This window comes from Kogia breviceps, chromosome 14 (assembly GCF_026419965.1).
Source record: "Kogia breviceps isolate mKogBre1 chromosome 14, mKogBre1 haplotype 1, whole genome shotgun sequence".
In the NCBI taxonomy this organism is placed as follows: Eukaryota; Metazoa; Chordata; class Mammalia; order Artiodactyla; family Physeteridae; genus Kogia; species Kogia breviceps.
The window spans coordinates 74,381,127-74,397,189 of record NC_081323.1 but is presented as its reverse complement, the minus strand read 5'-3'; the positions used below and the strand labels follow the sequence as shown (position 1 = coordinate 74,397,189).

General features: G+C 51.1%; 1 protein-coding gene across 1 annotated transcript in view; it reads right to left on the bottom strand.

Moving 5' to 3' along the window:
* SBK1 (SH3 domain binding kinase 1) overlaps positions 1 to 3,034 on the bottom strand; it is a 51,336-nt gene extending 48,302 nt beyond the window's left edge. The window contains exon 1 of the mRNA XM_059038209.2: positions 2,210 to 3,034. The gene's annotated coding sequence lies outside the window, so the exon portion shown is untranslated. The remainder of the gene's footprint in view (positions 1 to 2,209) is intronic.
* Positions 3,035 to 16,063: the final 13,029 nt, after the last annotated feature.

The window sequence follows — 16,063 nt, the reverse complement described above, 5'->3', positions numbered from 1 at the left end:
ATTTGCTGAATCTACACATGAGTGAACTGGTTGCCTGCATCCCTCCTTTCTTCTCTGTCCCTAAAAGCGCCCCAGCGATGCTTTAATTTTACAGAGGCCCAAAGAGAAGAAATGACTTCCCCAGAGTCACAGAGAAGCAGGATGCCTCAGAATTAGCATGCCCTGGGGCTACTAAACATGGCAGCTATTGGGAGTGAAACCTGGCACCTTCCAGGGGCTGGAGAAAGTCTGAGAGTAGTGGGGGAGGGGAACAGTCTCCTCTATACCCCCAAGGTGACCCTACCAGACCTCACTACCCACTGCCCCTCCTCCAGTAGGAAAGAAACACTCCAGAGCCTTCCCCCCTCCCTCCCTGCTAGCACTGCCTGGCTCCTGCAGCCTGGGTGTCCACCATCACTCAGTATTTTTAGCTTTACCAACTGGCACCTGTGGTCACTGTCTCTGCCCAGCCTGGCGGTGTCCCCTCTCCAGATCTTAAAGGGCCAGCGCCCACCAGCTCAGTGATTCTGACGTCCCATCTCCCCACATCATATTCATTCATTCATTCATTCATTCGTCCATTTGTCCAATCATTCAACAAGCATTTTGAGCTCTTACTGTGAAAATAGTGATGCTCTCAGGAATTCATTGCTTTGGATTTCGAGAAACACTTCCACACCTGTGACCTCATTGCGTCGCCTAACTTGGCCCCGTTTTGCTTTTTTGTGGCCCCATGCCCACACAATTTCTTTTTCATATCACCAAGTCTTTGCTCTTGCTGTAGCCCCTGCCTGGGATGTCCTTTCCTTAACTTCACTCACCACCTGGCAGAGGACCTGTCCTTTAAGACAGACCCGCAGGGGCTCCTAGGGTTCCTGCGGGCAGAGGTGGTCAGTCCCTCCCCCTCGCTCCCTGCCCACAGTGCACTCACACCCATCAAGGCGCCCATCGCTCTGACAAACCGATCGGTTTGCTTTCGGGTCTCTCCTAGCAGGCTGGACCCCATGAGGGCTGGGGCCCTGGTGCACGATGAGTTCTCAGTCACTGCTGAATGATGAACTGACAGCCATATGCAAGGAGCAGCCCACCGTTTCGCAGATGAGGAGACGGAGACCCGCGGAAGGGAAATGACCGACCCAGGTCCAACAGTGAGATTCGGGGAGGAACCTGTCCCAGGCTGCAGGAGCCCATACCCCCACCCTCCTACTAGGGGTCTGGAGGGCACACCTGGGCTGGCCCTGAGCCTGCCCTTCTCGCCACCCAGGGCAGTGCTGACTCAGGCAGTGATGGAGGCGTGGGCAGGCTGGGCTGGAGAGAGGTGACCCCTGTCTCCCCTACAGATGTTCCATCTATTCCCGGAGCTTGCGGTCACAGCTTGTGAAATGCACTTGGCTGAAGCCTGGATTTTCCTGAAGGTGGGGGTAAGGAGAGCTGGCAAAAGAGACAATGATCTCTAGGGCATGAACCCGCTGACCCGGTCCAAGTGCACACCCCCTCCCCCACATAAATACGTAGAACTCACACCCACTGCCACAGACGTATACACATACTCACAATCCCACATACTCACACCCAGATACCCAATCACATACACACACAAACCTTCATTCCCCTCCCCTCCCTTTCTTTTATACACAAACTCACATACACGCATGTATATGCACACTCAGACATTTCCACTTATTAATTCAACGAAAACCTAACACTGTTAGGTGTCAGTGCCGTGTAGGGAGGGAAGGTGGTTTTCAGCTTGGGATGGGGCAGGGGCTTCTTGGAGGGCTTCCTGGAGGAGGAGGTATTGCAGCTGGGCCTGGAAGGAGGGGAGCCAGGGGAAGGGAAGTCTGGGCAGGGTTTCACTGGGGGTGAATACAGGAGAGCAGAGCGAGATGAGGTGGGTGGGGCTGGCCTGATCTTGCAGGCCTTGAATGCCCAGCTGAGTATTGACTTCATCGTGTGGGAGCTGGGAGCCATGGAGGGCTCTGAGCAGGGAGGACATGACCACAATGAGAAAGGCCAGGAGGGTCACTGTGGGGGCAGGATGGGAGAGACAGGGAGGAGGCTGTGGGGATACCCAGGTGAGGGATCTGAGAGTCTGACACAGGGAGGTGGCAGTGGCTGGTAAGCAGTGGACCGACGAGGAACTCGGAAGCAGGACTTCCAGGCCCCCAGGGGCCCCATCCGAGCCCTGTGCCCTCAGCCTGCCCACCCGCTGCCCACCTCGGGCACTGACCTCTGCAGTGGGACTTCTTCCAGCAGCTCCTCCTCCTCCTCCCTGTGGAAACAGACGAAGCAGAAGGCTGGCACATCCTCTGTTCCACAGCCCAGGGGCCAGGCTGGAGGCAGCTCCAGGACGGGGCAGGGGTGGCTGGTGGCGGCCTCAGCAGCATCGTCCCTTGCCTGGGCGGGGGTCCCCGAGGCAGCATGCTCCAGGGTCAGTAGCCTGTTGGCTTCAGGACCCCGTGCCTGCACCTGCCCACCTGCCACCTGTGCCTTTTCACTCAGGTTACCCGTCGCCTCGGTGGGTGGGAGAGCCCGGGGCTCTGTCTGGTGGGATCTGCTGTCCTGACCCACAGACCTTCCAGCTACGGGCTTGGGCCCCAGGAAGCAGCTTCCAGCCGCCTGGACTCAGAGGCAGCTGGCTGGTGGACAAAGGTCCAGCAGGGCCCCTTGCTGCCCCTGGTGGCGCCCGAGGCCCCTCAGCTGCCCACTCTGCTGCAGCCTGTCAGAGGCAGGACCAGGAGGACAGGTTCGCAGATGTCCTGTCCATCTGTTCATCTGTCTGTCCGGCCGTCTGCTCCTCCCCGTCCAGCCAGCACAGCAGTGGCGGTGGTTTCCCTAAGAAAGTTTGCTCTCCCCAGCTGGGGTGGGTGGCACGGCACGGGTGGCCTCCGGGAAGGACAGTCGGGACCTGAAGCTGGGAGGTGGGCAAGGACCAGGTGAGGCTGGCACAGTGCCCTCGCTATCCCCGAGAAAAGTTCTGGAGCCTGGAGTCCTGGCTCCAGCGCTGGCTCCGACTGGAGCTCTCTCTGCCCCCGGCTCTTCCCACTCCAGCGGCTGCTCTGCTCCGGCAGACCGGCTTGGCTGTGGGTATTAATAGCTCCACATTCACGCTGAGAAGCCGGGAGGTTAACTCCTTCCCTGCCAGAGCCGGGAGGCCGGTAGGCGGGTGGCCGCAGGGAGCAGAGGGAAGGCAGCGCCTGAGTTCCGCCCCCGCCTGAGCCTGGCCTGCCTCCCACAGGGCCCTCAGATGCCACCTCTTGCCCAAGAATGACTGTGCAGCGCTAGGCATCTGGATCTTGGTCAGAGCGCCCGGGGCCACCTGAACCCGCCACGTGCTTCTCCAGGGAGCTGGGTGAGACTGGGGTCTCAGGGCATCGTCCCTGTCATGAGCAGGGCACTGAGTTGCAGGGAGCATCCCCAGGACTCCTTTACTTACGCATCCACTCCTGGATCCCCTCTGCATTCTCTTAACAAACAATTACCATCACCAAGTCTGGGTCCAGTTCTGTCACTGGCTTCCTGTGGGACACCCCCCCACCGACAATGAACCACACGCAGCCCCTGTGGGACCCAGAAATGGACCACATGCATGGTGTATTCTACTGAAGCATGTGGGGAGAGGGTGGGAGTGGGGGAATCCGAGTAGAATTTGTTTGCTTGAAAAATGTTTCGGAATTCCCTGGAAGTCCAGTGGTTAGGACTCCACACTTTCACTGCCGAGGCCTGGGTTCAATCCCTGGTCGGGGAACTAAGATCCCGCAAGCCGAGAGGTGCAGCCCCCCCAAACTGAAAAATGTTTATTGAGCACCAGCTACATGCCAGGCACTGTGCTGGACACTGGACTCACAGCAATGGAGAGGGCAGACGCTTCCTGAGTTGGTGGGCTTGCCTGTCACAGCTGGAGGCCGGTGGGGCTGAAGCTTGTATACCTGGTGGCAGTGTGTGAATTAGGAAAGGCGCTCCCTCCGGGCAGGTGCAGCCCCTCCCCCCTCCCACACCCCCCACCCCTCCCCCCAGCACCAGCTTGTAGTGTGCACGGCAGGCTGGGTTCCAGCCCCACTCACCTCCTCTGCAACTTAACAACATGCACGGCCATTCATAGTGGCTTTGGAAGCACCAGTAAACAAAGGAAAAATAAATTAATCTTGTGAAAAGTGTTATGAAAAAATAAAACATGGGGCTGGGAGGGAGGCTGATGGGAGGTGGTTTGACAGGGTGCTCAGGGAAGACCTCACAAGGAGGGGACACTGGAGCTGTGACCAGCAGAACAGGTCCGAGAAGAGGGCTCGGCAGGTGCAAAGGCTCAGAGGCAAGATCTAGCTGGCATGTTTAAGGAACAGAGTAAGGAGCAGAGAAGGTCTCTACGCTGCGTGTTAGAGGGAGTAGATGTTTCCCAGGGGCTCTAGAGGTGGGCATCCCCAGCAGAGAGCAGTGTACCTGCAAAGGCTCAGAGGCATGGAAAGATGCAGGGTGCCCTACAGGGCAGGAAGAAGATGCAGGTAACACGGTCAGAGATGTAGGAGGTTTTCATTCCAGCGCTGCCCCTCCCGGGGCTCAGAGGAGGAAGCATGGGTGGGAGGAGGATGGAAGTGGGGACCTGGGTCAGCTGAGGGGCTGAGGAAGTACGTGGGAGGTGGAGCGGCTTGGAAGGAAACATCAATTCAGTGAACTGAATTCCACCGGCTGGAAGGACAGATCTGGGCATCCTTGGCCAAGAAAAGGTGGGGGTGGGGACACAGCCCCCCACACACGGTTGTTTCGGCTGCACACACTGCACAGGGCAGCCCGGCGGGTGGTGAGTGGGGGCTGACATGCAGCCCTACCTCTGCTCTGCAGTCTTGCACCTTTAAAACTCTGACCGCATGCAGGGGTTGGGGAGCACCTTTTTCTAATTGGTCCACTCAAAAGAGTTCCCTTTTCTTATTGGTCAGCCTGAAGAGTGCCTTTTTAAAAATTAGTCCACTTAGAGGGGGGTCGCTTTTGAATTGATCTGTTCAGAGGGCATGCTTTCATCTAATTGGTTCACCCAGAGGGGTGCCATTTTCCAATGGTCAATCCAAAGCGGGGGACTTTTTTCTGATTTGCATAAAGGTGCCCCATAGGCGGGACTGGGGGGGGCGTGACTAGGGGGCCCCAGGTTCAAGTATAGGCTCTGCTTACAGAGCAGAGCCTATGTGTGCTTTGGGCCAGTCACCATCCCTCTCTGTAACCATAGATCTATGGTTCAGACTTAGCCAGAGGAATGAGCCCAGAAAGGGGCAGACTCCCTGGAGGTCACACAGTGACACACGGCAGGGCCAGGCATTCCTGATTCTCATCTCAGTGCTCTGTCTTCCTAGGCTGCTTGCCTTGGAGACTTGATGTTTCTTTGAGGAGAGGACAGGAAACAAGAGGGGATAGGAGGACTAGCAGAGATTCATGGAGGAGGTGGAGGGGAGGGGAGGGGAGGGCAGGCCAGGTTAGGACTCCCTGGGGTGGGAGTCATAGGGGGTCAGGTGCCCTAGGCCTCCAGGCACCCCTTCCCCCTCCCCTGGGCCCCCTGGGTTTGTCATTTGTGGATGTTAATTATTCATGATGCTGGTGCTTTGCCTGGTTTTAATGCACTCTGATGGTGTTCTCTAGCTAATGGGGAAAATCAATAGGTTTTAATTCTCAGTGGCTGTGAAGCTCTGTCTACTGTTTGGGTGGCTGGGTCTGCTCTTGTGCTGGGGATGGGGGTGGAGGATCAGACCCAGTTCCCACAGGAGCCTGAGACTCTGCCTTTCCTTCTCTCAGCCCCACCCCCTTCTGACCCCTGCCTGGGGAGGGAAGATTAGAGTCACCAGGTGGCTCCAAACTTCTCCAAGCATCTCGGGAAAGTCTGAGCACTACACCTCGGCCATTTGACCCCCCCTCCAAGAGGGATGGCCCCCGCACCAGACTTATGGGCCAGAAACACGTCAGCAGGGGCAGCCCCACCGGCTCTGGGGGGCTGGAGTCAGGTCTGCAGCCCTTGGCACTCAGGGTCAGCCCCAGCCATCCTCCTGGGCTCAGGCTCGGCTCACAGACCTGTCTCAGGCATGGGGGGAATCTCACATTCCTGAAGAGACTTAAATGTAAGCTTCTGATAGGATTTCTACGTGCAGTTATACATTCAGGCATGACAATTTCTCTGATGGGATTGAGAACCGAGAACAGTTATGGGACATTAAGAACTCGTCCCGTCTCAGACCACATCCTCCCCTGACCCCTCCATGGGGTATCCCTGAGTCACTGTCCTTTATGAACCCTGTCATTATCTTGTGAACCGAACAACTATCTTGCACTGTATTTGCATGTATGTTAATTAGGCAAGTATAAACATTTAAGATACACCATGGCGTTCATAATGCTGTTTTTGGCACTTCTTAATGTTTCCAGAACACAGTGAGCCTCTGAAAAAGGAAGAGGCCTGAGATGTGTTGACCTTGGAGAGGTCCACCCACCTCCTTACCTGAGAGCCTAGGCCTTTCCTGGCGGACCCTGGACCCACGCCGTCGCTGGCTGGAAACACTCAGGCCATCCGCAGGGGCTGTCTGCCGGGTTCCTAGCCTAGCACCCTGGCCTTCGTGAACCAGGAACCGGGATGTGAACAGTGACTGCCAGGCCTCACCTGTCCTGTCCACCCAGGCCCCAGCGAACACTCCCCCATGCCCCTTATTTTCCGTTTTGGACTCAGGTGTGTAGAAGGCAGGGTTCATCTTTCCCTTCAGTTCATGGCACGTTGTCATTCTTGGTCCACACAGGACCCTTTCTTGTTTTGATTCATTTCTCATTCCCTCTCACCGTCGTGGACGGTAGGCAGGAAAAATCTACTGAGGTTTACTCCAAATACCTACCTCGGGGGATGGTGGAGAGAACTATGTGAACCAGGGCATGTGAAATGCCAGGTACACAGTAACTGGATGGGCTCTCTCGCCCAGGGGCCTCTGAAGCTTGGACAAAGCACCTTCCCCTTTGGCACACCTGAGCATGGCTGGTGCTTTTCAAAGTCCTTCATTGGAGACCTGAATGATAGAACCTAAATTGCTCATAATCTGAGGGGGAAGCAAATACAGACACAAATAGCTCCCATTTCAAAGTCAAATTCAGTAGTCACTGGGTGCACACTCTAGGCCAGGCCCCCCATGCTGGGCAGTGCACGTGGGGGCCCAGACAGGTCCAGAGGGGAAACACTCCCACCAGTGGGGGGTGGTTCCCTGTCCAGTAGGGGATGGGTGAGAGATGGCCTTTCGTTCTCTATTAATTAGGGTGCAGCTAAGCTGCTGTAACAAAGAGGCCTTCAATTACAGTGGCTCAAACAAACCTTCTGACAAATTAAGAGCATATGCCAGGGACTTCCCTGGTGGTCCAGCGGCTAAGACTCCACGCTCCCAATGCAGGGGGCCCAGGTTCGATCCCTGATCAGGGAACTAGATCCCACTTGCCACAACGAAGAGTTCGCATGCTTCAACTAAGACCCAGCACAGCCAGATAAATAAATAAATATTTTTAAAAATAATAATAAGGAAATGCAGAATCTCGGAACCCACCTCAGACCTGCTGAATCAGAACCTGTATTTTAACAAAATCCCAGGTGATTCACGTGCTCCTTGAAGTTTGAGAAACCCTGACTTAAAAAGAGAATGGAAAAAAAAAGAAGAAAAGAAAGAGAATGGCAAACAGACAAAAAAGCTGAAAGAGTTGAATTTCGTTGCCTTTAGAAAGAGACCTGGAGTACAAGAGAGGTGGGGTAGGGGACTGCTAATTTTTGATATAAGCTCTGTAGGGTTTTTTTAAAAATTTATTTCTTATTTTATTTATTTATTTATTTTTTTGTGGTATGCGGGCCTCTCACTGCTGTGGCCTCTCCCGTTGAGGAGTATAGGCTCCGGACGCGCAGGCTCAGCGGCCATGGCTCACGGGCCCAGCTGCTCCGTGGCATGTGGGATCTTCCCTGACTGGGGCACGAACCCGTATCCCCTGCATCGGCAGGCGGACTCTCAACCACTGCGCCACCAGGGGAGCCCTTAAATTTATTTTTAAAATTTTTGGCTGCATTGGGTCTTCGTTGCTGCATGCAGGCTCTCTCCAGTTGTGGCGAGCTGGGGCTACTCTTCATTGCAGTGCGTGGGCTTCTCATTGCAGTGGCTTCTCTTGTTGCGGACCACAGGCTCTAGGCATTCAGGCTTCAGTAGTTGTGGCACACGGGCTCAGTAGTTGTGGCTTGCGGGCTCTAGAGCGCAGGCTCAGTAGTTGTGGCGCACGGGCTTAGCTGCTCTGCGGCATGTGGGATCTTCCCCACCCAGAGCTCAAACCCGTGTCCCCTGCTTTGGCAGGTGGATTCTTAACCACTGTGCCACCAGAGAAGTCCCTAAGCCCTGTAGTTTTATTTGAGTTTTAAACCATGTGGAAGATTTATGTTGTTGAAAAAAAGTAAATCATGTGCGTGATTTAAAATCCCCGAAGGGGGGCTTCCCTGGTGGCGCAGTGGTTAAGAATCCACCTGCTGATGCAGGGGACACGGGTTCGAGCCTTGGTCCGGGAGGATCCCACATGCTGCGGAGCGTGGGCCGTGCGCCACAGCTGCTGAGCCTGCACTCTAGAGCCCGCGAGCCACAACTACCGAAGCCCACACGCTAGAGCCCATGCTCCACAATAAGAGAAGCCAGCGCAATGAGAAGCTTGCGCACGGGAACGAAGAGTAGCCCCCGCTCGCCGCAACTAGAGAAAGCCCACGCGCAGCAATGAAGACCCAACACAGCCATAAATAAATAAATAAATTTTAAAATAAAATAAAATTAAATCCCCAAAATACCAAATGGAATGCAAAGGATTTCTCCCTCTAGGGACCTTCACCTTGTCAACAGTTTCTAGTGTATCCATTCAGAACATTTCTCTGCACATCCAACCTATCTGTTTCTGATTATGTTTTTTTTTTTACAGATAACAGCCCATGCAATGCACTGTTCTGCATCTTGCTATTTTCACTCAACAATAACTTGGAGGTCACGCCAGATAAGTGCATATAGATCTGCTTAATTCGTTTATAGGTTGCTTTTTTTTTTTTTTTTTTTTTTTTTTTTTTTTTTTTTTTTTTTTTTGCGGTACGCAGGCCTCTCACTGTTGTGGCCTCTCCCGCTGCGGAGCGCAGGCTCCGGACACGCAGGCTCAGCGGCCATGGCTCACGGGCCCAGCCGCTCCGTGGCATGTGGGATCTTCCTGGACTGGGGCATGAACCCGTGTCCCCTGCATCGGCAGGTGGACTCTCAACCACTGTGCCACCAGGGAAGCCGTATAGGTTGCTTTTATAGGCTATTACAGGATGCCTAGTATTGTAATTTATTTAACTGCTCCCCTACTGATGGGAAATTAGGTTGTTTCTAGCCTTCTTCTGTTACAGACAATGTTGGAATATAAGCATTTTGTAACTGCAATACAGTGTGGAGTTAAGGGCACATGTCCTAGACATAGAATGCCTGGGAATGGAGACCCGGGCTGCTGCTAAGTCCGGTTATTTCATCTTTATATGCCTCCGTTTCTGTAGCTGTGAAATGGGGATAAAAATAGTACTTACTGGAAATCCCCTGGAGGACCAGTGATTAGGACTCCGAGCTTTCACTGCCAAGGACCCGGGTTGTATCCCTGGTCAGGGAACAAAGATCCCACAAGCTGCACAGCGTATCCAAAAATAAAAAATAAAAGTACTACTTACTTCTGAAGGTGGTTGGGAGGAATCTGGTCCACAGATATTTATTGAGCACTTACTTGTGCCGAGTACTGTTCTAGACACAAAGGATTCAGTAATGAACAAAACAGATAAAAACCCCTGCCTTTGTGGAGCTTATATTCTAGTGGTGGAAGACAGATACTAAACAAGATCAATTAAGAAAATATATGATGATAAGCTCTAGGGAAGTGGAGCAAGGAAGAGGGATGGAGAGGGAGGTTTGCAATTTTAGATAAGGTGGTCGCAGATGGCCTCACTGGTAAAGTGACACTTGAGTGATACAGCTGAAGGAGGTAAGTGATGAGTTATGTTAATACTTGGGAGAAAACCATTCCAGACAAAGGATCACGGATGGGGAGCTCACTGCCTTCCAAGACGGCTACTAGCAATAGGAAGGGCCCCTGTGCCTTCCACCCACCAGCCTTATGTCTACCCTTGGGGACCCATACGAAGGAAGTAGAATCCCTCCCTTCCCTACAGCAACCCTTCCGTCAGATGCCAGCTAGAGAGCGGCTGCCTCGTGGCCCTGTGTTGTGATGGAGCTGCCCAAAGAACTACGGTGGCACCAGCCACAGCTGGAGAAGCCTGGTGGCCTCAGAGATGCGACTGGATTCCCATCCCAGCAGGGTCAGTCCCTGGCACTGGGGGACTCTGCCTTCAGGTCTGCTTCCCCCTTCCGGAGTGGTATGTGGTGGGGAGGAGGAACCAGAGAGTGTGATGCAAGGAATGCTGTCTTTGGGTCAATATACCTGGGTGGGTTCAGCTTTGCAAAGAGAAGTTTCTTGGGCTGGGTGACCTGTGTGCAGATCTCAGCAAGGTGCGTCTTGGACCTGGGACACCAGCCCCTTTGGACCTTGATGATCTCTCCTTCTGAACCCAAGTAAGGTCAGTTCCAGAGTTTCTCCGTAGACATCTTCGGGAAGGCAATCTGATTAGAAGAGGAAGAGGAGCTTGTTTTGAGGCAGCAGTGGAGACCCAGGGTGCTGTTGAACTTAGAATGCTTATTTGGGATGACTTTGTGGGGGGAACTGATGAAGTGGTGGGAGGGTTTAAGCCGCTCCGTCACCCCTAAGCATCACCATTGCCCCAGGGCCAATGTGCATCCTCAGTCCTCCATCCTCGAAGTCTACCTCTAGCTCCCCCTATGGACAGAGACGACCGCAGAGCTCTGACCCAGCAGAAAGGTGGTTTGCACAGCCCCAGCCTCTGCATTACGAGGCCAAGTATAGAAGGGGTAGGTTTGCGCCTAATACCTGGCACCGGGGCATTTCAGATTAGTGAGAAAGAGATGGGCTACTTGATAGTCTTTGAAAAATATATATCTGGATCCTCACTCACTGGATACCTCACTCGTTAAAGCATAGGAAACAACAGATGGATCAGAGATTTCAAAGTTAAAAATAAAACTATAGGGCTTCCCTGGTGGCGCAGTGGTTGAGAGTCCGCCTGCCAAGGCAGGGGACACGGGTTCATGCCCCGGTCTGGGAAGATCCCACATGCCGCGGAGCGGCTGGGCCCGTGAGCCATGGCCGCTGAGCCTGCGCGTCCGGAGCCTGTGCTCCGCGACGGGAGAGGCCACAACAGTGAGAGGCCCGCATACCGCAAAAAAAACAAAAAAAAAACTATAAAAGAATTAGAAGAAAATATGAATAAATTAAAGAAATAATCTCAATGAGAAAGTGTTCTCCCGGTGAAAAACCAAGTTCAGAAATTATAAATCTGACTATAAAAAATTTAAAAGTTTCTACACAGCAAAAACTACTACAAACCAAATAAACACAAATGGCCAACTATTTTTAAAGTGTGTAGTACAAATGGTAGATAAAAGCTAGTGTCCTTAATACAAAATTAGCTCTTTCAAATCAGAAGGAAAAGGACCGTGAACCCAATAGGACAAATAGCAGACACTGTGAACTGGCAGTTCCAAAATAAAGAAATAGAAACAGCCAATAAGTATACGGGGAAGATATTCAACTCCTCTCATCCCTGGAGGGTCTTTGCATTTCCCGTTCATTTGTTTGGAACACTCCTCCCCCAGGGAGCAACATCACTTGCCACAGGTTCCTTCAGGTCTGTGTCACTCAAGTGTCACTGTATAGTCTAAGGGCTATAAATGACCAGGGGCCTGAATTTCACAATATCTAAGGTGGGAAGGCCCCTGGAAGGTCATCTGTGTGAGATAAGGCCAGCAGGGACCAGGCCATGCCAGCAGGTTAAGGGTTTTGAGTTGATCCTAAGAGTAAACAGAGGCTAATCAGGAGGAAAAGACATGATCAGATTTGTGACTTGAAAAGTCCCCTCTGGGGCTTCCCTGGTGGCGCAGTGGTTGAGAGTCCGCCTGCCGATGCAGGGGACACGGGTTCGTGCCCCGGTCCAAAAGGATCCCACGTGCCGCGGAGCGGCTGGGCCTGTGAGCCATGGCCACTGGGCCTGCGCGGCCGGAGCCTGTGCTCCGCGACGGGAGGGGCCACAACAGTGAGAGGCCCGCATACAGCAAAAAAAAAAAAAAGTCCTCTCTGGCTGCTGAGGGCAGGATCGGGGTGGGGAACCCATGCGGAAGATGGTGCAGTGGTCCAGGCTGGTCCAGGCTAAAGGTGACGGTGGCCTGGAGCCAACTGGAGGAAGTGGGAATGGAAGAAGCGGATGAACTAGAAAGATATGTAGAGGGTAAATCTCAGGCCTTGGTGAGGTTGTAGGAAGAGGGGGACTTCTAGGCTCCTGGCTCACGTATCTAGACCGACAGTTTTGTCAGTCACTGAGATAAGGAACGACGAAAGAGAATTGGTCTGGAGCATCGTGAGGGCAAGCTTAGCCTGATGGGTCCCACGGGCGTAGGAAACATCCAGATGCAATCGGGGAGCAGCAAGTCAGACACGCAGAACTGAACGTCCAGGGTTGGTTTGGGCAGATGGTGCTTAAACTCAAGGGAGTACGTGACAACAAGGAGGGTTAGTGTGGAGTGAGAGGAAAAGAGGGGCTAGGACCCCCCCTTGAGGAACCTCAAAATTTAATTGTCACATAGCCGGGGATGAGCCAGGAAAGGGGATGAAGAAAGGAAAGCTGGGTCAGAGAAGTCAGCTTTTTAAGAGGGAGGGAGTGTGAGCAGTGCTGTACGCTGCCGAGGGGCCAAGAGAGATGAAGACTTCGAAAAAGCCCACTGGATTTAACGTTTATGGCAGAGGCAGCCTGAATGCCGGGATTCTCAGCCTGGGCACTGTGGACATTTGGGCTGGATAATTCTGTGTTGTGGGCTGTCCTGTGCCTTGGAGGATGTTTAGCAGCAGCCCGGGCCTTTACCCACTAGATGCTCGTAGCACCCCACTCCCCAGCTGTGGTAACCAAAATTGTTTCCAGATGTTGTCTAATGTCCCCTGGAAGGCAGAGTTGCCCCCAGTTGAGAACCCCTGCCTTGGCAGCGTGATTTGAGTAGGCATGCAAATGGCCACAGTGACATTAAGTAGTTGTTTCTAGAAGATTGCTCGTAGAGAAGAGAAATAGTGCCAGAGAGGGCAACTCTGAAAATGTATAAATAACTATGAAGTGGCAAACTTTTGAATTTTCTTCTCTTTTTTTAAATTAATTTTTATTGGAGTATAGTTGATTTACAATGCTGCATTAGTTTGTTATACGTATACATATATCCACTCTTAGATTCTTTTCTCATGTAGGTCATTACAGAGTATTGAGTAGAGTTCCCAGTTCTATACAGTAGCTTCTTTTTTTTTTTTTTTTTTTTTTTTTTTTTTGCGGTACGCGGGCCTCTCACTGTTGTGGCCTCTCCCCTCTCCCGTTGCGGAGCACAGGCTCCGGACGCGCAGGCGCAGCGGCCATGGCTCACGGGCCCAGCCACTCCGCGGCATGTGGGATCTTCCCGGGCCGGGGCACGAACCGGCGTCCCCTGCATCGGCAGGCGGACTCTCAACCACTGCACCACCAGGGAAGCCCAGGTTCTTATTAGTTATCTATTTTGTATATGTTAGTGTGAAAACTTTTGAATTTTCTTTGCCACTCGTTGATAGGTGAGAAATAGCCTCTCAGTATGGTTTCACTGTATATTTCTCCTATTGTGAGTGAATTTGGCATCTTTTCAAAGGTCTAGGGGAAATTTTTCTAGGGAAAACTGTCTTTTTCATGTTTTTACCCATTTTTCCTATTGGTTCATTGGTCTTTTTCGTGTTGACTTTAAGAATTCTATATATTAGGCAAAGAGTCCTTCATTTGTGATATGAGCTGCAAATATTTTTTCCTAGCTTGTCATTTTTTAAAAAATAAATTTTATTTATTTATGTATATATGTATGTATTGGCTGTGTCGGGTCTTCCTTGCTGCGCGCGGGCTTTCTCTATTTGCGGTGAGTGGAGGCTACTCTTCATTGTGGCGTGCAGGCTTCTCACTGCGGTGGCTTCTTTTGTTGCGGAGCACACGTTCTAGGCGCGCAGTCTTCAGTAGTTGTGGCACGCGGGCTCAGTAGTTGTGGCTCGTGGGCTCTAGAGCACAGGCTCAGTAGTTGTGGCACACAGGCTTTGTTGCTCCACGGCCTGTGGGATCTTCCCAGACCAGGGCTTGCACCCGTGTCTCCTGCATTGGCAGGCGGATTCTTAACCACTGCGCCATCAGGGAAGCCCTGTCATTTTTCTTCTGACTCTTGTGAGGCAAAAGAGACATAGGCCCTTGTGTATATTTCTGATGGGTTGTGCAAATTTGTACAATTCTTGTGAATGGCAATTTGTCATTATCTATCAAAATTACAAATGCCTTGGGTGGGGAAGGGAAGGATTGGGAGTTTGGGATTAGAAGATTATTATATATAGAATGGATAAAAACAAGGACCTACTGTATAGCATAGCGAACTATATTCAATATCCTGTGGTAAACCATAATGGAAAAGAATATGAAAGAGAATATATATATGTATAACCAAATCACTTAGATGTACAGGAGAAATTAACACAACATTGTAAATCAACTATAATTAAATAAAATTTTTAAAAATTACAAATGCTTTTACCTTTGACTCAGCAGTCTCACCTCCAGGAATTTATGCTATAGAGCAACTTGACATGGATGAAAATGTGTGTGTGTGTGTGTGTATGTTGGTTATTGTTTCTGTTGACTTTTTTTCTTACAAGACTGGAAATAGCCCAAGAAGCCATCAATAGGGGACTAATTTGCTGCATAAGAATTTTTGATAAGAAATAGAAAGAATTATCAAGCTTTTAGAAACTAGAGCAGAGAAAGAATAAGATTATATGAAATTTGAAAAGGTAAATAGTATCAATTTTAAGGAATTTAAAGATTGTTGGATTGAAATTATTAGCCATTCATTCAGGTAATAAACATTTAATGAATACTTGCTATAAATTTTTAAAAAGACTGATTCACTGCTATAAAAAAATGAAAGTTTCTATGTGCTGTAGTGGAAAAATCGCTAGGACACTGTTAAGCCAAAAAATAGCAAGAAAAGGAAGAGTATATTTAGAATGCCATCTTTTGTGTAAGACATGGGGGAAATGGGAAATATGAAAATACATTTTATTTACATAAAAAAACACTGAGGGGGAAGAAGTAATAAAAGGTTATCACAAAAGGTTGGGACATAGGGAGGATGGGGAACAGGAATGACAAATATAACTTTATTTTTGTTCTTAGTTTTTCTTTTAAACCGGTAAATTATTTGCTCTTTAAAAAGTTAATGGGGGACTTCCCTGGTGGTCCAGTGGTTAAGAATCTGCCTTCCAATGCAGGGGATGCAGGTTCGATCCCTGGTCGGGGAAATAAGAGCCCACATGCCGCAGGGCAAGTAAGCCTGCACGCTCCACAACTAAGGCCCAATGCAGCCCAATAAATAAATAAATGAATATCTAAAAAAAAATTAATGGGATGGATTCCAGTTGAGAGAAAGTGGTTGAAAATATAGAAGAGAGAGGTTCGCAAGAGGGTAGGATGGTTGGAATTCAAGGCCCAGGTGTAAGTGTTGGGATTTGCCTCAGTTTTGCCATCTGTAAAATGAGCTAACAATGAAAAGCACTTAGCACTGACTTATCAAATGTAACTCTCACTTCTCTGAGGCCTTGAGTAGGCTGGGTGCAGATGCCAGCTTCGGGAAAAGACCTTGTCCATAACTTCTCTAAGTGCATCCTGGGAGGATAGTCAATGGTCAGTGGAGGGCCTGAGCCAGTCCTGAGCCTCACTGCTTGCGAGGGAGGGAGACCGCAAGTGAGGCTGAGGGGCAGGGAGGCTGCAGGCTGGCAGCCATCACTTCACAAGTCCACCCACACCCTTCTCCAGCTCCACAAGCCCACGGCGGGGACAGATTGGCCCTAAATTTAGCTGAAAAGCAGCCCCATAGTGAGCTTG